The 27380-nt window shown below is 40.7% G+C and overlaps 1 long non-coding RNA gene and 1 pseudogene across 3 annotated transcripts in view; one reads left to right on the top strand and one right to left on the bottom strand.

The window, feature by feature from the left end:
- On the bottom strand, window positions 1–27171 carry LOC309642224 (myosin-8-like; annotated as a pseudogene). Its single transcript, XR_014268601.1, has 38 exons — window positions 26958–27171; window positions 26131–26268; window positions 25887–26043; window positions 23500–23527; window positions 23291–23399; window positions 23115–23207; window positions 22917–22980; window positions 21522–21620; window positions 21327–21430; window positions 21033–21171; window positions 19823–19941; window positions 19596–19745; window positions 18305–18475; window positions 17093–17402; window positions 16917–16984; window positions 15195–15281; window positions 14992–15109; window positions 14509–14632; window positions 14281–14417; window positions 12572–12827; window positions 10306–10552; window positions 10037–10213; window positions 9814–9959; window positions 9639–9729; window positions 9163–9552; window positions 8603–8729; window positions 8150–8268; window positions 7826–8022; window positions 6506–6689; window positions 6256–6421; window positions 6036–6160; window positions 4791–5099; window positions 3624–3827; window positions 2523–2648; window positions 2269–2439; window positions 1980–2084; window positions 1328–1423; window positions 1–326 (listed from the first exon to the last, which is right to left on the bottom strand). The product of XR_014268601.1 is annotated as a myosin-8-like (transcript).
- The window catches only part of LOC309642227, a 159741-nt gene that overhangs the window by 123916 nt on the left and 8445 nt on the right, over window positions 1–27380 (top strand). For both annotated transcript variants that reach the window (XR_014253057.1, XR_014253058.1), the window contains exons 2-3: window positions 11921–12125; window positions 14388–14491. This is a non-coding gene — a long non-coding RNA (uncharacterized lncRNA). The remainder of the gene's footprint in view (window positions 1–11920; window positions 12126–14387; window positions 14492–27380) is intronic.

Below are 27380 nucleotides of genomic sequence, written 5' to 3' on the forward strand. Positions count from 1 at the left end.
TGAGAACTGTGTTTGAGAGTAAATAATTTTGGAAGTAAATGAGTCTGGTTCAGTTTATCAGTTCACTGTAGTTTTTATTTATTCAACATGAAGAGAAAAACATCACAAAGCAAGTGACCCAAAATAGCACATTTTGTGCATTTCTTCAGCCCCTTGGCAGCATCAGGCAGATGTGTTCGCTCTGCACTGACTTGTGTGTGAATCTCCCGGCTCTTCACCCGCAGCTTGTTGACCTGGGACTCGGCAATGTCAGCCCGTTCCTCGGCCTCCTCCAGCTCGTGCTGGAGCTTGCGGAATTTGGCAAGATTAGCATTGGATTGTTCCTCCTAAGAATAAAGATGTGAGAGTTAGACTTGGTGGTTCTCATTGCACTTGTCACAAACAAGATTATTTCCTCAACTCAGATATTTCCTTCTTACGGTTTGTCATATCTGATTTCAAATCCAGACAGAACTTGTAACTTCAATTACATTTTTTACTCTAAAGAATGAAAGAAGAAATAGTTTTGAAATGGAAGAGACGAGCTCATTATGTCAAACCCATGTATACGTGAAGTCTATTTACGATGTATGGACTGAGTGGAAAGGAGGAAGAGACCCATGTGCGCTCGCTCACAGAGGTTAGACAGTAAATGTAAGGTCAAATTCTAACTTCGGGAAAATCCCAGTTGAAGTGTTTTTGCCATATATTTTGACTCTGGTATACAGAGACGCTGCGGGTGGGGGGATGGGGATAGGAAGAAAGTATGCCCTTTGTTGGTTGCACTTACTACCATTCTTGCCTCTCCCTTTCGTGTTCCCTTTTCTTACCTCTTACCCACTACATTGTGTCTGGAAGAGTGGGGAACAACCAGGAAAAGTGAAGCTGGAGAATCTTCCAACACATCCTAATTTGCTACAGCGAATGTGCAGGGATAAGTCCCTGCTGATGACAGTGGTAGTGAGGGAAGGAGTCAGCTGGGGTAAAAGATTTCTGTTTGGCTTTTGGGAACAATTGATTTTGTGCATTTCTAGAGGGAGAGGAATATTTATCATGGTGTTAGATTTTCTGCTGGATATTCTTTGCAGCTATCAAGTAAGGTGGGTTATTTGGAATTTTCTTTTTTCCCCCCAACCCCTACAAATTGCTTAATAATAAAAATATCTCGTCCTGTGGTCTTATTCTATAATTAGGATTTGGGGGTAAATTCATATTTATATCATCTCTCTTAAAATAAGAATGACATATTCTTACTTGGTCTCTTTCTTTCTCATTAACACATTCTCTTAATATACTTTCTACCCCCAATGAAGTTTCCTTCTTCCCTCAAGGGCTTAAAGATACTTACAGCCTCCTCAGCTTGTCTCTTGTATCATTTCACCTTTGCCTGTAATTTATTTACGAGGTCTTGCAGCCTGAGAACATTCTTGTGGTCTTCCTCAGTCTGGAAGTTTGAAAAAAATGGTCTGCATTGAATCCAACAAAATCAACCCACTACAGGTGGTGAAGTAAATCACTTTGATATGATGGCAGGTGGGCCTGTGGTAAATGTGGTCAACTCTGAGGCTTCCTTCATAGTATTAACAGTAGCCACTCTTGTTAAATGTCCACTGTGTGCAGGCACTATATTGGAGAGTTATACACTTCTCTAATCCTTACCTCCCTACTCTGGTGAGTAGATGTTTTTATTCTATTTTACAGGTGATGAATTAAGGTTGAGCGTGTTAGGTAACCTATCTGAGTTTAAAAAGAAACCAAAGTAGGACTAACACCAGTTTATCTGTCTTTGAAACCTGTATTCTTTCCTCACTTACACGATTTTCTAAAGGCCTTCCTGATTTTCCTAGCTTAGGAAAGGGTCTGTGATAGGTGATTGTGTCATTTGCCCCTTATATATATCAAGTTAACATGTAGCTATTTGTGAGTACCACATAGTCACCAGGTTTTCAATTTCCCTTTGTGCAGGAAGTCTGGATATTCTAGAAAGCTCTTCCCCTTACCTGGTAGGTGAGTTCCTTTACTCTTCTCTCGTGTTTCCGCAGACCTTTAACAGCCTCAGCATTACGTTTCTGCTCACTTTCAACCTCTCCTTCAAGCTCACGTACCTACAATCAAGAAAGATACTTATATAGTCAGTTTTGGGGGATGTTAATTAACTCAGGACCTACTGACGATATTGGGTGGCTGTCCCCAGCCACAGGATAAGGATGGGAGTCAATATACAAGAAGAGAGAAGGATGGGGGAGTGCCGTTTTCACTTCCCGGATTCAGAGAGATTGAGAGACCCACCCTGGCCTCCAGCTTCTGGATGTGCTTCTTGCCGCCCTTCAGGGCCAGCTGCTCAGCCTTGTCCAAGCGGTGCTGCAAGTCCTTCACCGTCTGCTCCAGGTTCTTCTTCATCCGCTCCAGGTGGGCACTGGTGTCCTGCTCCTTCTTCAGCTCCTCGGCCATCATGGCCGTCTAATTAGTAAATAAACCAGTATAATAAACCTGGTAATGGCAGGTAACACACAGTGTCGTTAAACAAATGCTCATTTGCTCACATCAGTGATGGCCTTCTCGGCCTTCTCTTCTGCATTGCGCGATTCTTGAATTACTTCTTCCACTTCACTCTGGAGTTGTGAAACATCATTTTCCAATTTTTTCTTGGTGTTGATCAGGCTGGTGTTCTGTTAAAAGGAGTGGAAATTTACAAGACCTGCAGTTTGCACACTTGGGATTTTACAAATGTCTTACTCGTTGGCTTATGCAGGGGACTAATGGCAACATTTCACTGAACTTTAAATATTTGTTCAGTGCAAAATGTTAATCATTTGCAAGGTTGGTTACCCCGCCCCGCCACTGCCCCAATGTCCATCTGATTTATGCATAAGGACATGGAGGTTCAAGAATGTCTATATTAGTTAATTGCTCTTTCAATTATATGTCAACCAGACATCGCTAGTGTTCTGTCCTTAAAAGGTTGGAAATATTAGAAAAGAGTCGATTCTTTTTGTGAGAGCCTGGCACTGAGAGTTTCTCAGTTAGAAGGAATCTATTCTCTGTTAGCTTGAATGGTTTGCTCCCTTGGGGAATACTGAATTACTCTTACGAAACATTTTCTTAAAATTTCAACCCAGTGGTTCTCTAAGGGAAGCAATATCACCTCAGTGGGTATTTGGAAATGTATGGGGGTGGATATTTGTGGTTGTCAGAATAACTAGGGTGTGCTACTGCATTTAACGCCCGGGCTGGTCAGCGATGCTGAGTGTCCTGCAAGGCACAGGGACTGTGAACATAGCAGTGCTGAACGCTGAAGCGCTCCTGATGGGAAACGCTACGCGGAACATTTTCAGATTTTGGAGTCAACAGATATCTTTATTCAAGTTTATTCCACACCATGGTTTTCAAAATAATCTAGTCAAATCTTTTTAAATAAAAAAAGTAATACCCCTGCCCCGTTTTGGTAGAAAATCTTAAAAAGAACACACAGCAAAAAATCATCTATAATCGCATCACTTCTAGGTAATTGCAATTAATATTTTAAAGCATCTCCCCCATCCTTTTAAATATACACATATTTATAAAAATAGAGTACTTCCATATTATAATTCTGATTCATCACTTTACAGTACACCAGCATTTGTTTGATGTGAGGGTCCCACCTGGGTGTGCAGGAGCTGGACGCGCTCGCTGGTGTCCAGGAGCTCCTGCTCTGCCATCTTCCTGCTCCACTCCGTCTGCTCCAGGGTGGCCGGCAGCTCCTCGATCTCGGCCTGCAGCAGGTTGGCTCTGCGCTCCACGATCGCCAGCTGCTCCTTCAGGTCCTCTTGGCCCCGGAGAGCATCATCAACGTGGAGCTGGGTATCCTGTTAAGTTAATAAAAAGGCTTAGACACTCTGAAGAGGATGTGAACATCCCAGGAGATGAACTGGAAGAATGGGTTGGTGCCAGGAACGGGAAATGACAGGCCTGTCATTTGAAGGAGCATGAAAATGGGGATGTCACCTGCTTAGGTGAGAGAGGATTATCAGGAGACTGATTCTTGTTGTGTTTTATGCCATCAACTTGTTATTTTTCATGTGTGAGTCACCAGTATCTATAATTTATGGAGCATTTTCCATATGCTGTACCCAGCACTTGACATCTGTCTTCTCACTTCATCCTCACAAGTAACCCTATGAGGTGGGTAGTTTCATTCTTAATTAGTAGAAGAAACAGAGGTTCTGAGAGGTTATAATAACTTGCCTAAAATCAGGCAGCTAGTAAGTGACAAAACTAAGACTTGACCTCAGGCCTATTGGTGCCAAAGTCTTTTAATTTCTCTCATATCATAGCTTATCTCTGGGCTTCTGTTTGTTCTTTTATGGAATGTTTCTTTAAAAATAATATATTCGGACTTCCCTGGTGGCGCAGTGGTTAAGAATCTGCCTACCAATGCAGGACACATGGGTTCGAGTCCTGGTCCGGGAAGATCCCACATGCCACGGAGCAACTAAGCCCGTGTGCCACAACTACTGAGCCTGCGCTCTAGAGCCCATGCTCCGCGACAAGAGAAGCCACCGCAATGAGAAGCCCACACACCGCAAGGAAGAGTAGACCCTGCTCGACGCAACTAGAGAAAGCCTGCGTGCAGCAGCAAAGACCCAATGCAGCCAAAAATAAATAAATATATATTCTATGTGTATTTATTTTTAGCTACCTCCATACTATGAACTGTATAATTTGTTAAAAGAAAAAAAAAAAGGATGGTGTAACAAGAAGGTGTTGTGATGAATGGGAGATGGGTCACTTCCCTGACTTGTCTGGGCTGTTAATGTGGACCCATCTACCTTCAGGATCCCTTGGGTGTTCCTGTAGTTCCTCAAGCTCTCTGCTGCCAAGCGGTTGGTGTGGTTCAGCTGGATTTCCATTTCATTCAGATCTCCTTCCATCTTCTTCTTGACTCTCAGGGCATCATTCCTGCTCCTGATCTCAGCACCCAGTGTGCTCTGCATGGTCTCCACGACTCTAATGTGGTTCCTCTTCAGCTGGTCAATATCCTCATCTTTTTCAGCAATTTTCTTATCAACTTCAGACTTGACTTGGTTCAACTCCAGCTGGATATGCAGGATCTTTCCCTCTTCATGTTCAAGAGGTGCCTTAACAAAACAGTGATCAATTAATTAATAATCAATTGATAATGGAAAATGAATATTTGGAGGGTATTCCCTTGTGAGCCAAACTCTTACTAATATCAGTTTGTCTAATATTACAAAGTACAATAAAACAGCTCTAGGACCCTACTAGGTAAATCATCCTTTAATTTATTCAGTCATAGACTTTATTGGGCAACTCTGTAATAAGGGTGCTTTGTAAAGTATAAAGTGCTATACAAATATTATTCATATGAGTAGTAACAAAAATTATATGATTAAACTTATGTGTAGTAAACAGGATTTCTCTCCCGTTCTATAAATTAAAATGTTCATGTGATTCCTGTTGTAGAAATTCTCAGTTTTAAAACATATCTATATTTTTGATTACAAAATATGTGTCCATTGTGGAATGTGGGGTAATTTATAAAAACAAAACCTTCCTATTTTGCCTCCACTTAGAGGCACAATTTTAATGTGGTACATTTTTTTCTAGTTTTTTTCCTATTTATATATATTTATACATGATAAAGTTCTATTGTATATGCAAATGTGTGTCTTGCTTTAAAAATTATCCTCTACCATAAATATTTCCCCATATTAACTACATTTAATGGCTGTAGAAAATTGCATCATATGGATGTTCTATAGTTTGCTTTACCTTGTTTTTGGATTGGACATCTTGTGTGTAAGCTTTGCCTACATTTAGGATAATTTTCTTGGGATAGATTCTTAGAAATAGAACTGATAAGTCATATTATTACATTTTTAAGACTTTTGATAACTATTGCCAAATTGCCCTTCATAAAGGTTATATGAGTTCAGATTCTCACCTGCTCTGTAATAATGGATCCATCTCATAGTACCATTGCCCAATGAAAACAGTGGTGTTTCCACCAATGTTTATCTTTGATTTTCCCCCCACAACGTCAAAATACATACCTCTACTTCCTCTAAGGCAGCCTGAATTTCACATTTCTCTTGTTCCACTTGTTTCTTTATTTTCTCCAGTGCATGGATTTGCTTCCCTCCCTCACCAATCTGCCCAGTGAGGTCCGAAATCTCCTCTGTGGGTGAACAGAAGGGAGAAGTGGTCAGACTGATATAACATGGAAAGGTCTTTCCAGGGCCATATAGGGTAGGGAAGTTCAAGAGCACTCATGCTGCAAGTTCTTATTTTCTCTCTTTAGCATTTCAAGTTGTTCCAGGGATTCCTCGTAGGCATTCTTGACCTTGAACAGCTCAGTACTGAGAGAACGGGACTCCCTCTGGGAGGCCTCAAGTTCAGCCTGGGTTTCCTCATACTTCTGTTTCCATTCTGATAGGACCTGAAAAGCGGTAAACTGTCAGCTAATGGAAGGAGAAAGGGAGACTAAGTAAAACATCGGTGGAGTTTGAGCAGGTTGGGCCACCTTGTCAAAGTTCCTTTGCTTCTTATCGAGAGCCACGCAGGCAGCATTAGACCGCTCCACATTAAGCATGAGGTCCTCCGCTTCATTCTGGAGTCGCTGCTTGGTCTTCTCAAGGGAAGCGCATTTGGTGTTCACGGCTTCTACGTGTTCCTCGGCTTCCTGCAGACGCTGGGCCAGCTTCTTCCTGAAAAGTTAGCCAGGCAGTTAAGGAGAGAGGTCAGGAACAGGGGCAAGTGCTAAACTCCTCAGCCCCCTTTCATAGTCCTTTTTCTACAATGTCAAGTAGCATGGTTTTCAAAACTGTGGTAGCCAGAACTGCTTTCCAGATGGATTAAACTGTGAAAAGGTCCAAAGTGGTGAACAACTGGACTCAAGTCCTTTTTGTTTTTGAATTGTTAGAGGCCATTGTTGGAGCTGACATTGTATGTATCTTACAGCATATGATTTCAGGATTTTCAGGGCTTCTGATTGAGTATGGTATGGAGAATGATTAGCCAGGGCAGTTCTATTGATTGATTTATATCTCATCTCATTCCAAAAAGGATTTGAGACTAACTAGATATTTTATTGGTCACAGATATACTGGGCATATTCTTTTGCTTTCTCAGACTTTACATTTTATTTTATATATTTTTCTTCCTAGAGAAAAATAACCAGTTTCTTCTAATAATATATATTTGGTCAGTCTCACCTGAGAGAGGAATGGATAAATAAATCAGGATAATTCATGTAGTCTAAGCAAAGGCAGGGTTTTTCTTTTTATTCCTTCTGAATTGTCTACATTCTTGCTTTACTCCCAATTGTGTGCCAACTATACATGCCTAAGGTACACAAAAACCTTTAGCCGTAATGCTCTAGAAGATCTACCTGAAGGTCTCCTTTGGTCTGTACCCAGACTAAGGCTTTACTTTATTCAGACTAACCCTGAACATTATGCACAGTTCAGATGGCCTCCAACATGAGTTTTAAGAGATCTGTCTTTGTACTACAATACTTAAGAAGGTGGTCTCTGGAATCAGAATGTCTGGTTCTAATCCCAGCTGCACTATTTATTAATCATATGCTCTTGTGTTAGTTGGTTAACCTCTCACAGTCTCAATTTCCTCATCTGTAAAACAGGGATACGAATAATAATGCAATGTAATGTTGCTATGAAAACTAAATGAGTTAATAATAGGATAGTATTTGACACAGTATGCACTTAGGGTAGCTTCTGCTTTTGTTATGTTATCATCATCATCACAGCTGTTTCTGGGAGTTGCTGAGTTGGGCAGCTGGGAAACCATGTCATGGCCCTCCTCTAGAGTTCACAGTACACACTTGGCCTCCTCCAGCTCCTCTGTGCGCTGGATGGCGTCCGTCTCGTATTTGGTTCTCCACTGGGCCACCTCGCTGTTGGCCTTGGACAGCACCCTCTGCAGCTCGGCCTTGGCTTCCTGCTCCTCCTCATACTGTCCCCGCAGCAGGTCACAGTCGTGGCGGGAGGACTGCAGGGCGTGGGCCAGGGCGTTCTTGGCCTGTGGAAGTATGAGTTCAGTGACTTAAATTCATTTCTTCAGTGATATTTAATTTATACACTTAAAGGAGAACCTAACTGAATATGTTTAGATTTGATCAGTCGAGAATACTTTTGGTAAAACTTACTTTAGTTTCTTCCTCTAGCTGACATTTCAGCTCCTCAATCTGCTGCGTAAATGCTTGTTTGGTCCTTGAAAGCTGAGAGACCAAAGCATCTTTCTCATCCAATTGTCGGGAATATTCACCTAAGAATTACCGAAGTAAAGGAATTTGTTCATAGCATAAACAAACAAGCCTAAAGTTTGTATATATAATTATATGTATATGACAAATATATACTTTATCTAATTATAAATATTGTTAGAGAATTGGCTAGATTAAAAAGCAGCATTGCTATTGTAGTGTAACAAATAAACTAGTCTGCTGATTCTTTCTTGCTTTTTTTTATTTCTTCTAACCCGCTCAGCAAATTCCTATAGTTGATTACTCCCCTCTAATATGGGAGTATTGCTGTTAATTCAGAACCCCCGGGATTGCTTTTGTCTAGTACATAATTGCGGGACTGAGGGAAATCTCTACCCGCTTCTATCTGCAGGCGTGCTCTCTGAGCCGTCAGGTCATTGATCAGCCGCTGCTGCTCTTCTTCCTTTGTCTTAGGTTCACTCACTTGATCTTCTAGAGCGCGGCACATCTTTTCAAGGTTTCCCTACAGCACATTGTACCCGTGAAAGATGAGACATTGAATACAATGAAAAAAAAAAAAAAGTTACCACTGGATTCTTAAAATATTTTTAGAGTGAATAAATTTATGTCAAGTGTGAGTAGAAACTTATGGCACCAACTCTATGGAACATGCTAGGATTCAAGTAAGACGGGTGCATAATCTCCCTAAAGTGCTCATTGTTGGAACTCATTCATTTATCCCAGTGATACTTGACACTGATACTTAAAGTAGATTTGGAAATAATCTTAACAAATTATATCCAGTATTTTAAAAAAATGAAATAAAATGGAATAGATTAGAATACAAAATTTTAGATCAGTGCTATAAACTGCCTACAAACAGTGTTTAATGCCAGAGAACAATGAGGGTTCTTACAGGTTATTAACTATGCTCATTTAAAGACAGTATTGGGTACCTTGGCTTTGGAAATGGTCTCTGAATTACTGCTAAGGTCGTCAGTCTCCATCTTCAGCTCACTCTTCTCCTTCTCCAGCTTCTGCTTGACCCTCTGCAGGTTGTCAATCTGCTCCCCCAGCTCGGCCACACGGTCCGCGTGCTTCTTCCTCAGCGTGGCCGCCGTTGCCTTGTGCTGCAGGGCAGCCTCCTCCAGGTCCCTGCGCATTTTCTGGAGCTCGGCCTCCCGCTTCTTGTTCATCTCAGTCTGGGCCGAAGTGGCCCCGCCGGCCTCTTCCAGCCGCTCGCTGATCTCCTCCAGCTCCCGGGAGAGGTCCGAGCGCTGCTTCTCTGCTTTGGCGCGGGAGGCCCGCTCCGCCTCGATCTCCTCCTCCAGCTCCTCGATGCGGGCCTGGCAGTGACACAGCACATTAACATGAACTCATCTCAATTTCAGTTTTTTTGGGTGCAGAAACAAATGGAGGTGAGATGACTCACCTGCAACTCTTTGATTTTCTTCTGCAGTTGAATTTCTACTGCCTGCTCATCTTCAATTTTGCTTAGCAGATTGCTGATTTCAAATTCTTTCCTTTAGACAGAAGAACAAAGCGTATTAGTACCCATACGAATTGAAAGATGATGTTGCATAGAATCTTTTTTCTGGAGTTCCTACTTTTTAAGTTTCTCATCAAGTTGCTGTTTGTCATTTTCTATATCTACTATGGATTCTTGGGCCAATTTTAGGTCACCCTCCACTTTCCTCTTGGCTCTTTCTAGATCCGTTCGAAGTTTCTTTTCTTGTTCTAGAGACCCTTCAAGCTAATGAGAAAATAAACTTTGTTAAAAATTGAAAGTATATTTAAAAAAAAACTTTCAAATGGGTATTAAAAACACACATCATCCACTTGCTGCTCTAGCTTGGCTTTAGCTTTGTTCAGGGTGTTCACTTTGTCCTCTTCTGCCTGCAGGTCATCCAGGGTCCGCTGATGGGCCTCCTGGAGGGCCTTCTTCTCCTTGGTCAGCTTAGCTATGACTTCGTCCAGGCCTGCCATCTCTTCTGTGAGGTTTTTCACCTAGAAAGGTTAAGGAAGAGATTATCTCTGCTCTAAAGCAGCTTAGTTAGATGGCAGAGTCTCTATATGCTGTATACAAATATATTTCATACCTTGTTCTCTGTGGCATGTTTCTCCTTCTCAACCTTGGCCAGTGTCAGCTCAAGGTCATCTATGTCTTTCTTCAATTCTGAACATTCGTCCTCCAATTTCCTCTTCTTGGCCGTCAGCTCAGCATTGATCTATCTCTTCCTCATCCTCAGCTCTCTCAGTCACTTCCTTGATCTTTGCCACCAGCTGGATTTTGTTTTTAATCAGTTGCTCACACCTCTCCTCTGCATCAGCCAAGGCAGCAGCTTCCTGTGGAGAGATTTGCTGAGCTGTTTAGAGAATTGTTACTTATTTTGAACTTGTTCTTTACACAAAGTAGTAGTGTTTACTGAATGCTAATGAATTTTTCAGTATGAATATAAATTAATTGAACATCATTCCATTGTCTGGAGAAATGTAGCTAATTAGATATGGCACTATAGATTTAGAAGCAAATTAGGCTGAAAAATGACTGGATTGAAGCAATTGACTATTTTAAAAAGTATTGTGTAGAAGAGTGGAAGGACCAAAGGAAGCCAGGGTTCTTGTCCCAAATTTGCCTCCATATATATGACCTTGTGCAAATTGATTTACTCCTCTTACCCTCAATTATCTCATGTAATTAAGAGGATTGGAATAAATGATTGCTAAGAGCATTTCAACTATAATATTCAAAGATTTTTGACTTAGTCAAATTGGTTAGTTTTGGTTTTGATCATTCCCTACTTGCCTCAAACAACTAGTTGCTACATTAAATTTTAAAAAGGAAAACTACGTAAGATTATGCCTATAAATACATTTCCATGAAGCATTTTTCATGTACTCAAAACCTCCCTGATAGACCATAACAGTGCTGTATAATTGTCCAAGGTTTCCATTTCCATTTTAAGAATTATCTATTAGTCTCAAAATGAATATTAGACTATATAAGAACTTGTAATTTTGAGAAACTACATAACTCAATGAGGTTGTTATAAATGATTAAAGGACTCATAAAAATCAGTTCAGCCACGACCTTATTACTCTGGGCTGGGGAATTTCTTTAACTTCTCAGTGTTTGTTTATATCTTAAGTTTTTTAAAATGCTTAAACTTTTGATAATGAGGCCTTCCAGGGTTCCTTTGCTTTTATTTTTTTATTTTATTTATTTTATTTTTATTTTTTTAATTTTTATTTATTTTTATGGCTGTGTTGGGTCTTCGTTTCTGTGCGAGGGATTTCTCTAGTTGCGGCAAGCGGGGGCCACTCTTCATCGCGGTGCACGGGCCTCTCACTATCGCGGCCTCTCTTGTTGCGGAGCACAGGCTCCAGACGCGCAGGCTCAGTAATTGTGGCTCACGGGCCCAGTTGCTCCACGGCATGTGGGATCTTCCCAGACCCCGGGCTCGAACCTGTGTCCCCTGCAATTGGCAGCCGGATTCTCAACCACTGTGCCACCAGGGAAGCCCCGCTTTTATTTTTAATAGTCATACACTCAGTATATATTTACTCACTGACTAATGATAATACCTATGAAAAGAGGTTAAGATGAAGAGGCTGTGATTGGGAAAATGTAACCTTCATATAAGTGAACTTGTCAGAAGGAAAAGTTGAAAATAGCTTAAACATTTTAAGAAAACTATCCTTTTTTTTTTACAGATTTCTTCATGACATTGTTGGGCTTGTTGGACCAAGAAAATGGGAGGTTGTATTTGGCCAGAGTGCTGATGCCAAGCCTACCCCCACTCTGATTACAACTTCTTCTTTAACCAATAAACAGAGGCCTTGAGAACTCAGGATTAGTATCAAAGGAAGAATCACAGCGGTCACTAGCTCTGTCTTCCACCGTGGTAGTTCAGTTTAAGTAACTGCAAATGAATTTATTGAGCTAAATCCTGGGGGTTGAGGAAAAGAGATACAGAGAGAAATAAGAATAACTGTCTTTTATGAGTTTAAATACAATCTCATACACTTGTATTCAGGAAATAGGGCTCTTAAGACTGGGATGAAGCAGGCAAGGCAGATGAGTAAAATGACTGAGATTTGGGGGCTTGCCTTTAAACTGCTTCCTTCATGCCTATTAAATTTGTGATATTGTTAAATAAATTCTTCAATCTCCCATTTTCCATTTGCAATTTGGAAGTAGTTGGTGCCTTACTTCTTCACAGGAATATTGAAAGTTAAGTGAAATACTGATAAAAGCAACTAGAAATTTTCTTTTTCAAGAAAAGGCCATTTGTAAATCCAGAGTGTATGTGAATTCCAGAAAAGCTTCCATGACATGGTGCATTCAGCACACAGAGTACTCACAGATTGAACCTGGAGCTGCAGCTCATTTTTCTCTTTCAAGAGAGTCACCATTTTTTCCTCCAGTTCCTTTCTTTTTGCCTCTGACTTGGCAAGTTCATCTTTGGTTTTCTGGAACTCTTCCTTCATGGTGGCCATCTCCTTCTCTGTCTTCGCACTCTTCAGCAGGGGCTTGATCTTGAAGAAGAGTTTCATCCAGGGACAGTGCTTGACGTTCATGAAGGCACGTACATTATACTGGATGCAGAAAAGGACTTCTCTGAAATGACCGAAAAGTATCAGTGTAGATTGATCCATTAGAGACAATGTTATTGTTAGTATTATTTTTTTTACATACAAACTCCCCTTTTAATGACCCCCCCCCACATGTAAATGATGTGTCAAATTCTGTATATTTTATATGCAGGACACACACACACACACGCCCTCACACTCAGAGCGGTCCTCAGTATGACCACTTTGCTAATGTGCACTGCTCATACTGAACGATTGTGTGTTCTCAAGTCCCTGTCACATTAGCAAAGAAGCTGACTTTAGAGGAAGAATACTTTGTATATATGAGCAACACGTACCATTTTAAGAACATTTGAGAAATCACAATATTAGTGACTTGGGAGTGGGTGTGGCAGGTGTAAGTTAATTGTGCTGCTTGGCCTTGAAAGGGCATGGCTTGCTTTCCTAACTGCCCACCTAAATTGAGCTTATGGTTTATCCTGTTTTCCTTGAAACCTCTCCTCTTATTTTAATTGCTGCCGAATTATCTACTCCATAAACAACTTTTGTTAGTTTCTTCACATAATAGACTGGCTTTTCTCAAGTCCTTTCAAATGCCTACTTCTTACCTGCTCAGTTAGATTGTTAATGTCTGAAGAGCATTTAGCTACAAAATTTGTTTTATTTAAATAACATTTTAAAATAGTAATAAAAGATATTCCTGCACACTGTAGCAATAGACTGGCAAGGGTTACCTGCCTTATAACAATGTGTGTGCCTCTTCAAGCTTGTTAAAATGGAGATTCTATTTCTGTAGGTCCAATTTATAAGAACCATATCTCTGAGAAGGCCGATATCATGACATAAACCATAATGTTGACACATGGAAAAGACTTGGGAACACTTATACCACAGAAGTAAATAAGTACAGATGAGCAAAATGAATGCAAAACGTGTGTGTAAGGACAGGGAATGCAGTAGTGCTGGGTGGATGGGTTGGATGAGGTTAATTAGAGGAAGCGGAAATGGAAGTCTTGAATTGGTAAAGAGATAAATTAGGCTGAGAGGGGAGGGCTTGTACAAACAGGAGAGAAGGAGATAAGCAAATTGTTTAGCCTGGCTGGAAAAGGCTGTGTGGTGGGAGATGATAGATGAGGTAGGGAATAGAGAGTGGCCTTGACAGACACACAGGCAACTTGGATTTGATGTGGGAGACCGTGGGGAACTGCAAACAGATACGGCATGATGAAAATAGTGCTTACTGCAAATGATTCCTGCTGCTGTATGTGAGATGAGTGAAAGGGAGAAACTGAGGGAGGAGAGAAGTTTTGAAGGGAATCTCAGTGTGAGGGGTTAAGCAGAGGCTGATGTGTTGTAAGAGTGAGTTCCAAACTGGGTGAGAAGTGCATGTTAACCACAAAATGAAAGAGTTACTGAGTAAGGAAGACCGATGTAAAGTCTCTAAGAGACCTTACAGTCCTTATTCTCTGCATGGTTACCTCCTTTGCAACATCTTCTGATATTCTACCCTCATTAGGAATCCCCTACAGATGGCTTGAGTTCTTGTTATAATCTGGACCAACTTTTCATCTCTCATTTCTTCCAGAAGACCCAGCAGGCCAGCTTTGAAGAAAACCTGGAGAGAGGGAAAGTTCCAAATCATCCCCAGACTACAGGAGATCCAGCCATGGCAGAGGACTTGGATCAGGTGTAAGTGATAGCCATACCTTTGTATGTCCAAATTTGTACTGGGTGTGATCAATATCAATAGAGGCAAGAAGCTTCTCAGAAGCCTTCTTGCTGTCAATGAACTGTCCATCTGGAATAGCACTTGCATTTAAAGCTCTGTATCTGTTCAGCCGAAGAAAAGAAGAATGATTAGGAAGGTGTGATCATATATGAAAACCAAACGACACTAAAAAAAGTCAGTAAAAAGAGAAAAAGCAAAAGTAGAAAATCCAGCTGTCCTTTTAGGTTCAGGTAGTGAAACAATATGATTTTTCCACAAGCTAATGCATGCTTCCGTCCTATTTTTAAGAAATGCCACCTTCTCTAGCCTGTATTCTGTTCTTGCACCACAAGACTATATTATTTGACTTAATTTCGTAGTATTGATGAAGCAGGATACATAAAAACAATGAACAGAGGACAACAGTGAAAATGATTAATTAGTCACAGCATTCAGTGAAATATGACAGAGGGAGACTGGCCTTTGTTTAAAATCCCCATATAAGATTCGGCTTGGGAACCCCTTCCTGCCGATGCGGATGGCCTCCAGCACACCGTTGCACCTCAGCTGGTGCAGGACAAGATCATGCTCCATGGCGCCTAAAAATAAATCAGAGTACTTACTACTGGGCACTGAATTTTCAAACTTGTGCCTGTTTGATTATTTCATGCTCTTAGATCTTACCAGGAGTTTGGTTTCGTTGGGAATGATACACCGTACGAAGTGAGGGTGTGTGCTCCTCAGGTTGTTCATCAGTTTATTTAAATATTCCTAGAAAACCAGGTAGAAGGGACTTGATGAGAAAGTTCTATTTCAGATTGCCTTTTTTGGTAATTATATGGAACGAACCTAGGCACTTTCTTAACTATATTAGGTAAAAGTCTATGAGGCTTCAGTTGCTCTGTGTTTTAAAGGTCTCAAGAGTTCTAGCCTGCCAAATAACTGAAAGGCTAAAGTGCTGGGAAGAAATGCAGCTCTCCCTGGTATTCATTTATGACACCTAGGATCTATCCTGTAAACAAACTGCAAATTCAGTAGCCTTGACACACAGCAAGTATTCTTGACCGGGAATCAGAAGACAAAAGACTACAGTCTCGCTTTGCCACTAATGAGCTCCTTGACTCTATAAAATCCCTTTTCTCTTTCTGGGCCTCATCTGAAAATAGTTGAGATTACCTCTAAGGCCTCTTTCATCTCTCTCTGCGCTAATATGTTTCACAGTAGTAGTTTACAGTGGTAACCTAGGTTAGCCACTGTCCAATGTTTGCCATTCCTTCCTTGAGTGTATTATTCCCTGGGACCTGTAACCTCTTGTTTTTTGGTTTTTGTTTTTGGAAGAGTCTAAAATCATAAGACTACATGACCTTGTGTGAGTGGATCTTGGGTACCTGAGAATGATCACAGTCTGAAGCATATGGGGGGAGTTATTCCAGAAATAGAGTAACTGATTATGACAGACAGTGGTGTTTTACTCCACCACAGAAAACTAGCAAGTAGCTATTTCTCAGTATTTCTTAGGTATATTCGTTGAGAAGGCAGAGGTGCTTTATTTTTCATATCTCAGTTAACTATTAGGAAATAAAGTGAGTAATGTGAGTTTCTAATCTTGCAATTATGTACAAGGATAAGTTGATGAAACAAGGGCATATTTGGTGAAATAATGCAAATTGGTAGTGAGAAAAAAAGAACAGGGCTGTTTTCTTGTTTAGGTCATACATAGTATCTGCATTTTAGTTTTAAAAAGAACGAGACTTAGCCATAGAAATCCTGACAAAGCAACCATTAGACCAGATGCTCCATATGTTCCCCTTTAGAAGAGCCAGTTTTTAAGCCATCTAAGAGAATCACATTATTTGTAGTAATGTTATTATTACTGTTATTCTTAAGAGAGATTTTTCTATCTTAATCATCAATCTAAATCACTAGGTTTGGCTTTAGATAATTTTCAGCTATTACAAAAAATTAAATCCACCTCAGAGGACAAAGATGTGATTTGGTGGAAGGATGTCCTAAAGGGTGTGTCTCAGGCTCAATTCTCAAAGGGGAACTCAGGAACATTCTCAAAGGGCAACATTAGTGGAATAAAGATAAGGCTTTCCACAGGGAGACCTTTGAAGTTCAGCTGTGCTTCCTTAAAAATCGGCCTTATTATATAGCGAGAAAGCTTCGAAGGGCATTTTGGAATTCCTGAATACATTAGATGAGCATAATAAGGAATAAGAAGTAAAACATTCAGCCCTACAGGAGGAGTATTGCTTTGGCTGTACCCTGACAAGAAGGAATATTTGAAGTAATTCCTGTTAACATTCCATTCCCTCCTAATTTATTCTAAATCCTTTATTCTTATCCTAATTATGATAAGTCATAGAAACTGAACAGATTTTTCGAATGAAATTTGTACTTCACCCTGAAAAGGGCTAACACAGTCTGGAAAGAAGAGCCCTTCTTCTTAGCACCTTTCTTTGCGCCGCTGTCTAAGATAAAAAGAAAACCCATCAACGAAAGTAGAGTCCTAGAGGCTGGAACGGTATGTGAAAGTTCTGTGGGGAGAGGTTAATTTAGATCAGGGGCACAGAAAGTACCAGCTTCAGCACTAGCATATGTGGAAAAGAGACTGGCCAGAGTCTTCACTGCAGACGTCTGGTACAGCCCAACCACACTGCCGTTCAGGGGGTCCTTGTTCTTGTCCAGCCAGCCGGCGATGTTGTAATCCACGGTGCCCGCGTAGTGAACCAGCGAGAAGTGGGTCTCGGCCCTGCCCTTGACCACTTTGGGCTTCTGGAAGTTGGCACACTTGCCCAGGTGCTGGTCATACAGCTTGTTCTTGAAGGAGGTGTCTGTGGCCTTGGGGAACATGCACTCCTCTTCCAGGATGGAGAAGATACCCAGTGGCTGAATTCAGAAAAGTAGACATTGGTGTCAACCTATCTGGTCTCAAAAGATATAGACATAGTGGCTGTCGTTTGATTGAATTATGAGCACTCCTAATTAAATATATTTATAAAGTAAACCAGGGTCATAGCTCAAAGAGGTCCTTTTGTTATCACTAGAATGACTTTTCCACCATTCTTTCTCACATTCAATCCATAGCATTATTTTCAATTTAAAGAATAGCTGGATATAAACTCCAAATGTCAGCACTGCATAAGTGGGGGCGACTTATTAATATGTTCTGTGATTATGTGATTACCACATTTTCCCCTGTTTGGTGAATTAATCTATTGTCAGAGTTTCATTTTTCTATGAAAAGGACTTACTGACTTAGAATGATGTTTACTTTATATGCAATAACTTAACGGTATAAATAATGCAAACCTTATTTAAGACATTTTGTGCATTTAATCCCTTAGAGATAGATTATGAAGAAGCATAGCAATTTGACTCTTGACTTCCAAACAGGTTACCTTTGATATAAGCCCTAGCTGTGTGACCTGTGCATTAATTTTGATTTAGAAAATAGTTATTTCCATTGTTGACATCTTGGATCATAGTGGAGATAGATTTAGAACAAATGAGGTAGTTCTTCTAGTGAAGCAGACCATCTCAATAGAGATGCTGCTTTAAACTTGGATCTGAGTCAGTGTTAGAACAGAACTTGTTATGACAAAATGAAGCTAAACACTCTCTGATTCTTCTTACGTAAAAGTTGAAAAGAGAAAGTCATTTCTAAAGTAATTTTCTAACTTGTTCTGATATCAGTCTATTTAAGATTACAGTAATATATTCTGGAGTTGCTTAAGGCACTTGGGAAAGTTATCCTTTCAGTTCGGGTTTCCTTTAGAAGTCAAACAGACCTTCTCGATGAGCTCAATGCAGGCGGCCAGGTCCATCCCGAAGTCGATGAACTCCCACTCGATTCCCTCCTTCTTGTACTCCTCCTGCTCCAGCACGAACATGTGGTGGTTGAAACACTGTTGCAGTTTCTCGTTGGTGAAGTTGATGCACAGCTGCTCCAGGGTGTTGAACTGCACAAAACCAAATTTCCAACATTAAGTGGATTTTTATAGCAGTAGAATTCATTACTGAAAAATCTTTTATTGAAAATATGTGGAATACAATAACGAAATAAAGTTTAAACTGACTGTTGTCTCTTCAGAAATCCCAGGGAAAAAATAATCATTTTTGACATGAACCCTTTTCATGATTTCTGAGCATTATTTAAAGGCACAGCTGTCAATCACACAGCAAGAGTTCTGGTAGAATCTACCTCTTTCCACCTCTGAAGACTGCATGGGCAAAAATGTGCATTAAAAGTATAACCATGATCCTATGAGTTATGGTTCAGATTTAAGGGTGAAAGTAATTCATTACAAAGCCTCACTTCTTTTACCCCCCCCATTCAAGATAAAGGTCACATTTTCACTTTTGGCGTCACCTTATTAAGGGAAGCTTTTCTTAAGACCTTTAGTTGATGTGCAGAGTGAAATTAATAGGCTAATTGCTCTTCTATTCATATCAAAAATTTGGTAAATCCTCATTGTCAGGTCTGTGAAAGTGGGGACCTGATGTGGTATAGAAATTGAAGATCTGATGGAGTCTTTATAATAATTGACACCCTCATTTTATAGATGGTAAAGCTGATGCCCCAGAGGGGAAATGGTGTGTGTCAGATGAATCTGGAAGAGGGAAGACTATGAACTGTCACTACGCTTCTACCTCTAGGCCGTTTCTCCTCCATGGGCGGTACCTTGTGTATGGACCAAACGTTACATAGCCAGGTTCCTGTCGTGGCTTTGCCTTATATGGCTGGAGGATCTTTAGCAAGTGTTTTGATTTTCTTGCATCTGTTTCTCCACATGTAATTAGAAGTAATATTAGTTACTCCTTCATGGGTTGTTGTGAAGATTAAATGAGGTAAGATTTTGAAGTGCTTAGTAGAGAAGCCAGAAATACAGGCTTCGTGATAAATGTTAGCTATTATTATTACTTCTGTTATTATCCAGTTACCTCCTAGCTGTTTCGTTCTAGGTGCCATGCTGGAGAGAGCAATGTAGACACTACAAGTGTAAATGAATAATAATACTCAGTATATCAAAACCCAAATTGCCTTTCTCCCACTTTTTATTAATATGAAGATAAACTCACATCAAAGATCTCAAAGCCAGCAATGTCCAAGACCCCGATGAAAAACTGCCTGGGCTGCTTGGTGTCCAGCTGCTGGTTGATGCAGGTGACCATCCACAGGAACATCTTCTCGTAGATGGCTTTGGCCAGAGCGCCCACTGCATTGTACACCTTCATAGACAGAGTAATGTTTGTTGGCACTATGAAAGGCCTGGGATGTGTGTGATTCATTGAGGTTGTGCGCTTACCTGCTGCACAGTCTGGCCTTTGGTGACGTATTCATTGCCGACCTTGACCCTGGGATAGCAAAGGGCTTTGAGTAGATCAGCAGAGTTCAGACCCTGGAGATAGGCAGCTTTGTCAGCAACTGCAGAGACACAATTCAAGGAATGTTGTTTAACAGCAGATACTTCTTCAAGGTAGTCTTTCCATTTTCCTCCATCCATTTCCGTTATTATATAAATAAAAAGCTTTAAATAATTCTATAGAAGATCAGGTGAGGCTCTCTGTATATTAGAGCATGTACTTGCTAATAAATGGTCAGTCAGTTACACTGGCCTTTGGTGATTTGTTGCAAGCAACTCCTGAGAAATTTAACAACAATAAAAATATGTCCAGTGTTTATGGAAATAATTTATGTAACACAAAGGCCAGAGTCCCTGCTCTTAAGACACAGTAGGTGGGGGTGGAAGGTAAGATAAATACACCTTATCTCAATTTAGCTCCTCCCAATTTAACCTCAACGAATTAGTTTCTTTATCTGAAAATGTGAGGATTAAATTTTAGTGCGTGATTCCTACAGAGTCCCCTTCAAAAATTTTGTCAGTGACTATGATGTAAATGAGGGAGAGAGAATGTCGAGCCAGGGTGGTCAGGAAAGGCTTAAAGGAGCAGATAACTTTAGCTTCCGTGGTAGATCCTGTAAGTTCCATGTTCTTTCCATACATAGAGTATATGATTTTTCTTTCTCAGTTTCTTTTTTATCTTACTTGTTACCTAGATTGTCTGAGGGTTAAATGTAGACAACACACACACACGTGCACAGATGTCCTCCAACCCCAGCTCTGTGTTTGGGCGAGACCCTGTATCCCTCCACTAGGTTTACCCAGCTGGTGCTGAAATAGACCAATATGCCAAGTTATCCTATATACCTTCTCGCCATTGCTAAGGCAAAGCAAGCTCATGGTTCTGTCTCATTCCCTCTCTAATGATCTGGCCCCAGGTTGTGCTTTTTAGATGTATCCTTGCAAGTGGCTATTAGGGTTCATTTGGGCTGCATAGAAAGATGGAGATATGGAGATGTGAGGAGGGAAAGGGGGTGAGGAAAGCATGCAGTGTGTGTAAATGTGTACCTGCCCCTCAGAAGTCCAGCTACAAAGGAAATGTGAGTTTAGAATAACCTTTTTTTTTTCTTGCCATATTCTCTAATTTAAACCCAGATGGAGGTTCATTTGGTACCTTCAGTGCCATCTGGCTCCGCTTGCTCCTCACGCTGCTTTTGCTTGAATTTCATGTTTCCATAATGCATCACAGCCCCTGTGAGCTTGTAGATGGACACTTTCTCCTCAGGAGTAAAGCCCAGGATGTCAATGGCACTCTGCCAGGAGAAATGACAGGACAAAGTTAGGGCAGAAGAGACTTAACATATTTTGGAGAATTTACTCTATATTCTAAGGTAACCACACTTATAGTGTGGTTGCTATTGTCATTTCCATACATAATGGATTTTTAAAAAGTGAGTGTGTGTCTTACATCAGTGGCCGTTAGCTCTTCTTGGTCATCAATGCTAGTGACTGTGATCTCCCCTTGACTGACGAAGGCATAGTCATATGGGTTGGTGGTGATCAGGTGCATTTCTGGATACATAGAATTCAGGGTGTATGTTTTACATTAGAAGTTGTTAACAAAAATATTAACTTTTGTCTGTGAACTTAAGTTCATCCTTACCAATCAGATCTGCCTTCTTATTGGAAGTGATCTGATAAAAAATATGGTAGCTTCTTTCTGCCTTTAACTGGAAAGTAACTCTAGACTTTTCTAGAAGATCTGGAAAGAGAGGGAAATAGACATTGAATTAGAAAAAAATATCAATGCTGCTGAGATATTAAATGAACTGCAGTGTCTTTGGCTAAAATTGGGGACATGACGTTCGGCTCCATTGAGATTTCAACGTGATGATGGATCCTGTTGGTACTACATGTAAGAATTCCAAATACGTATGGCAATTCCCCAAGGTTCTCACCATCTAAGAGCAGAGAGTGAAGTATGCATGCTCTAGTAAAAATCAACTTTGCATATGGATGACCTGCGACCTCTGTATTATAGTTGATCCTTAATATCCCCTCCTTCCTCAGATCACCTTAGATTCTTTGGTGAGGGACTTACCTTGGAAACACCTACCAAAGCTCAGATTGGGCTTCCCTGGTGGTGCAGTGGTTGAGAATCCGCCTGCCAATGCAGGGGACACGGGTTCGAGCCCTGGTCTGGGAAGATCCCACATGCCGTGGAGCAACTGGGCCCGTGAGCCACAACTACTGAGCCTGCGCGTCTGGAGCCTGTGCTCCGCAACAAGAGAGGCCGCGACAGTGAGAGGCCTGCGCACCACGATGAAGAGTGGCCCCCGCTCGCCGCAACTAGAGAAAGCCCTTGCACAGAAACGAAGGCCCAACACAGCCAAAAATAAATAAATAAATAAATAAATTTATTTAAAAAAAAAAAAAAAAGTTCAGATCAAGAGCAAATCACAGGGGGCTTCCCTGGTGGTGCAGTGGTTAAGAATCCGCCCGCCAGTGCAGGAGACACGGGTTCGAGCCCTGGTCTGGGAAGATCCCACATGCCGCGGAGGAACTAGGCCCTTGAGCCACAATTACTGAGCCTGCGCATCTGGAGCCTGTGCTCCGCAACAAGAGAGGCCGCGATAGTGAGAGGCCCGCGCACCGCGATGAAGAGTGGCCCCCACTTGCCGCAACTAGAGAAAGCCCTCGCACGGAAACGAAGACCCAACACAGCCATAAATAAATAAATAAATAAATTAAAAAAAAAGAGCAAATCACAGAAATGTATTGTAAGCCTATAGATAACTCATAGGAGTCCATAGATAGTCCTACTGTTTTTCCTGGAGAAAATGTCATAGTTGCTTCTGAGGCAGGAATTGCAGAATGTGTTATAGAGCCATCAGTCTGAGACTGAGGTAAATAGAGCACGCAGCGATTATGGATAAGTTTGGCATTAGCTCACGGGCAACACCGCCAGCAGGCTCAGTGCTCAACAAGTGTTGCAAAATATCCCTGCAAATGACATCACTTGTTTCTCTGTTTGATTTTCAATGGTCCTGTTACTCACATGTTTCAATATCAGCAGAAGCCAGTTTCCCTGTGGTACCGAAGTGGATCCTGATGAATTTACCCTTGCAAGTGAAAAAGATGATGTTATATACAAAACTGTTAGCACACGAGTAACAAGAGGTTGAGTTAATAACTCAGACATGCCTTTTTGGGCATTTAAGACCTGAGAACACCCTTCTGTGACCCAGAGACTCACAAAGCGAGAGGAGTTGTCATTCCTCACAGTCTTGGCGTTGCCAAAAGCCTCCAGCAGGGGGTTGGCACTGATGATTTGATCTTCCAGAGTCCCCTGCAGAGGCAAGAACAGTCCTCACATCTGGGGCTTCCTGCACGCCCTGCCAGTCTTGATTCTGACACGCCAGTCAGACCCACTTGCATTTTGCCAGTTTCCTCCTTCTTCTTCTCTCCAGTAACTGCAATTGTTGCAAAGTACTGGATCACACGCTTCGTGTTCACAGTCTTTCCTGCCCCAGATTCTCCACTGTCAAAGAGAAACCAGAGAAGAGATCAGAACTACAGCTCACATTGTCGACATCTAAGACGATCATCACAAACCAGAGAAGAAGAAAAAAATCACATACGTGATCAGGATGGACTGGTTCTCACGTTCTGTAAAAAAGAAATCAAGACCATCAGTTTTTAAAGATAGTACACATTCAGTACAAAGATTATTGACTCTGTAAAGATTAATCAGTTTATCCTTTTTAACATTTTGAAGATGTTGCCTGTGATCTTGGTTTTGTGTGTAGCTCCCAGATAGTACTTGCCTCTTGGAATAAAACTTATGAAAATGAGAGGCAAAGAATCATCTGTTTCTTCTTAAAATATTATTAATTTTAAAACCTATGGGAAGTTTCAAACGTATACAGAGGTAGAGGCAATAATGTATAAAGAGCTCCTATGTACCCATCATACAGTTTCAACAGTTATTATTTGGCCAACTTTGTATAACCTGTACACCCATCCTAAACTCACTTGGTTATTTTAAAGAAAATTCCAGGCATCATATAATTTCATCTGTAACTACTTCAGTAAGAATCCTACAATTCTGAAGTTTCATTTAACAGATGAAGAAACAAACCCAGAGAGAAATAAGTGACTTTTCCAATAGTTACATAGCTTATCAAGATGTTTAGGTCTATTTGACTTCCAGTTTATATATTTTTCTGCTACCTGGCCTCCTCCTGGTTTTTCATATGAATTTGACAGCTGGTAATACTAAAAAAAGAAGGGATCTGGAACTGTAAATGTTGGTGTTCATTTACTTTTATTTTCCTTTTTATTTTATACACGTTTCTAAGTAATAAAAATAAAAATTGTCACTAGTTATATGACTGATATGTTGGATATATACCAATTTTCTGATTTGTTAAATCTTTAATTCTATACTGACACAGATTTTAGAGCATTCTCAAATCTAAAAAAATCTATTCAGAGAAATAGATGCTAATTTGGGTGCCATTTAGATGTGGATATAGACTTTAGAGAACTTCAAAGCTCTATTCAGGGAAGTAGAGACAGATTTTGGAACATATTCAGCTTGATTTCTTTTTCCAATAGAAGAAAATACAGGAAAGATCATATCACATCTAGTGGGAGCATAGATAAGAAAACAATGTTCTAGTCTCTAACCTCATCAAATGCCACAGTTTGGGGTGGTTTTTATATAAAAATCATGTTTGGAGATAACTAATCTTGAATTTGGAGCAGCCCCAAAACTTGGGGGAGTGGGGACCTCTGTAGGGGTGGTGGTGTACAGAGCAGTGTAAATGCAACTGCTAAGTGTTAAAACCTCTGGAATGAGCCCACATTTGGATAATTTCTGGAAGGTAGCTAGCTTCTGCTGACAACTAAACAACAGTTTCCTGGCATGATATCCTTGTAGAACTGCTGGCCAATTTGTAATGGAAGATTCCTATTTTATCCCTTTCTCTTCCCTCTTCTCCTTTAAAAGACAATTTAAAAACAGTGCAAAAAAACAAACAATCAAATAAAAAAAACAAGAAGGAACAAAATCTTCTCCAGTTTCTAATATCTCATGGAAGAACAGGAAACTCAGGAATTTAGAATATTTCCAAAGGCAACACATTTGGTGTGTGCCGATAAAAGGTTTCCATGCTGTATTTGGGCCTACAGTTCGCATCAAAGCCATTTGTTTATGCTTTGATAAGACAGGAATAACAGACTTTGATATAATTTTTAAAAAATATTTTCGGGACTTCCCTGGTGGTCCAGTAGTTAAGACTTTGCCTTCCAACGCAGGGGTTGCAGATTTGATCCCTGGTCAGGGAGCTAAGATCCCATGTGCCTCGCAGCCAAAAAACCAAAACAGAAAACAGAAGCAATATTGTGACAAATTCAATAAAGACTTAAAAAAAAATGGTCCACGTCAAAAAAAAAATCTTAAAAAAAAGTATTTTCAAAGAAAGAGGGATTTCTATTTTCTTCTATTCTTGTAGGAAAATGCTTCAAAATCTTTGAGAGGAAAGTCATAGCTCTTTCTTTACTCCTGTTCTACCCCAAAGGCTAGTGATATTAGCTGTGTCTTTTAAAGATAAAGAATTCACAAAGCTTTCCCGCTAGGGCTGGTAACTATTTTCCTTGATTGCTGTGGATGTGGATATTTTTTAAAAATCTACTTGAACTTTTTTTCTGTCCAAATCAGAAAGTAAAAAATGTGAGAAAGCAACAACAAATATGTTTACAGAGGTCTACTAATTATTTCAACTAGGTTTCTGGCTACCAGCTGGGTTAGCTTGGGTAGGTCAATGAATTCAGTGAGCTTCACTTTACTCATCTATAGAATGGCTGCAGGGAAGAATATGTGATATTACAGCTCTGAAAGTTTCTTGAAAGCAGTGAAGCCCCATGTGGCTGCAATGTATTATTGTAATCAAAGCCCAAAGTCTGTTTGTTCGTTAAAGATTCTATTTCCACATTTCTGTAAATAGATGCATCACTCACTCACCAGTCATCATGAACTGATAGGCGTTGTCAGAGACGGAGAAGATGCGGGGCGGGGCCTCCTGGCGCTTTTTGCCTCGGTAGGCAGCCCCCACCTCGGGGTTGTACACCAGCAGCCACTTGTAGGGGTTGACGGTGACACAGAAGAGGCCCGAGCAGGTCTGAGAAAATCAGAATATTCAACGTGTGGGATTTGTTTTTACTTGGAGAGATAGGTGGAATAAAGAGAGGTTGAAGGGCGCTCGCACAGATCATCCAGGCTGCATAACGCTCTTTGAGGTTGTACAGCACTGCTGGCTCATGCAGGTGGGTCATCACGACCATGTCCTCAACCTTGTCGTATTTGGGAGGGTTCATGGGGAAGACTTGGTCTTCTCTGACAGAGTCTGGCAAGTAAAGTAAGAGACAAGTTTGTATTAATGGTTGGAGGTAGGATTTATGTTTATCTGCTTTAATTATAAGACTACAGTTGTGGACACTTTCCATTATATTATTCGGTGTCTTTTAAATAAAGGCATGAAAATACATTCATCTTAGCGTTTGATGGTTAAGAAAATCTGTTTCCTCTGATGAGCTAGAATACGTACTACTCTTTAAAAAGTACTTTTTTCCTCCCACATTTCCTTGTCCCAGGTTTATTTATCAGTTTATTTCATTTTACTTAAATGGGTTTAATTTTTCATTTTCCTGGCCATTTATTACAAGAAACTTCAATTTGGGGGACAGTAATGGGGATATTAATACATTGTTTATCTAAGTAGATAGTAATTGTTTTGATAGGAGAAGCTAGTTTTTGTTTCTCCCAAGTTTGGGGATTTAGACTGGGAAGTGAGAAATTGAAGGGAAATGCTGGAGGCCAAGCCTAGTGGCTTTAAAGTCCTTTGGGTAGTTGGGAAAGGGAGAAATGAGGTTACTGCTGAGAATTTCTTCTACCTTCCAAATCTGATGTCTGTTAATGGACCAGAAGGGTGTCTGTATTGGCAGTAGGCTTAGAGATTCTGAGCAACGAAGGCTTCAACTTGAAGCGAGGAGGTGGAGGAATAAAGCAGGGAGTATTTTCTCCTTATGTTTTTACTTACTGCTCCACGTTCTGTCTTTACAGTTACTTTCCCTCCTTCTTTGCTTTGTATGATGCTCTTCACATAGGATTCCTTGGGCTCCGCCACAAAGACTGATGATTTAGCATTGAAGGGCCTGTTTTGGGCTTCAATCCGCTCCTTTTCCGATTTTCGAAGGTAGGGAGCAGCTTCGCCAAAAGCAGCCATCTCACCGTCCAAACTCGCACTCATGGCTGTGATTTATTTAGAGAGAATTTTGCCTTGGGGAAAAAATGAAGGAGAGGAGAAATAGAAACCGGAAGTTATGCATGTGAGCTAGGATTTGAAATGAAAGAAATGTTGAGGCTCCATCGCCTGCCTGGGCTGTAACTATTCTTCCAAGCTGTTGCTGACCAGTGTTCTCATACAGTAACCCTAGCACAGGGCTGGTTTGGCATAAG

The sequence above is a fragment of the Balaenoptera physalus genome (genome assembly GCF_965194825.1).
Source record: "Balaenoptera physalus genome assembly, chromosome: 14".
NCBI lineage: Eukaryota > Metazoa > Chordata > Mammalia > Artiodactyla > Balaenopteridae > Balaenoptera > Balaenoptera physalus.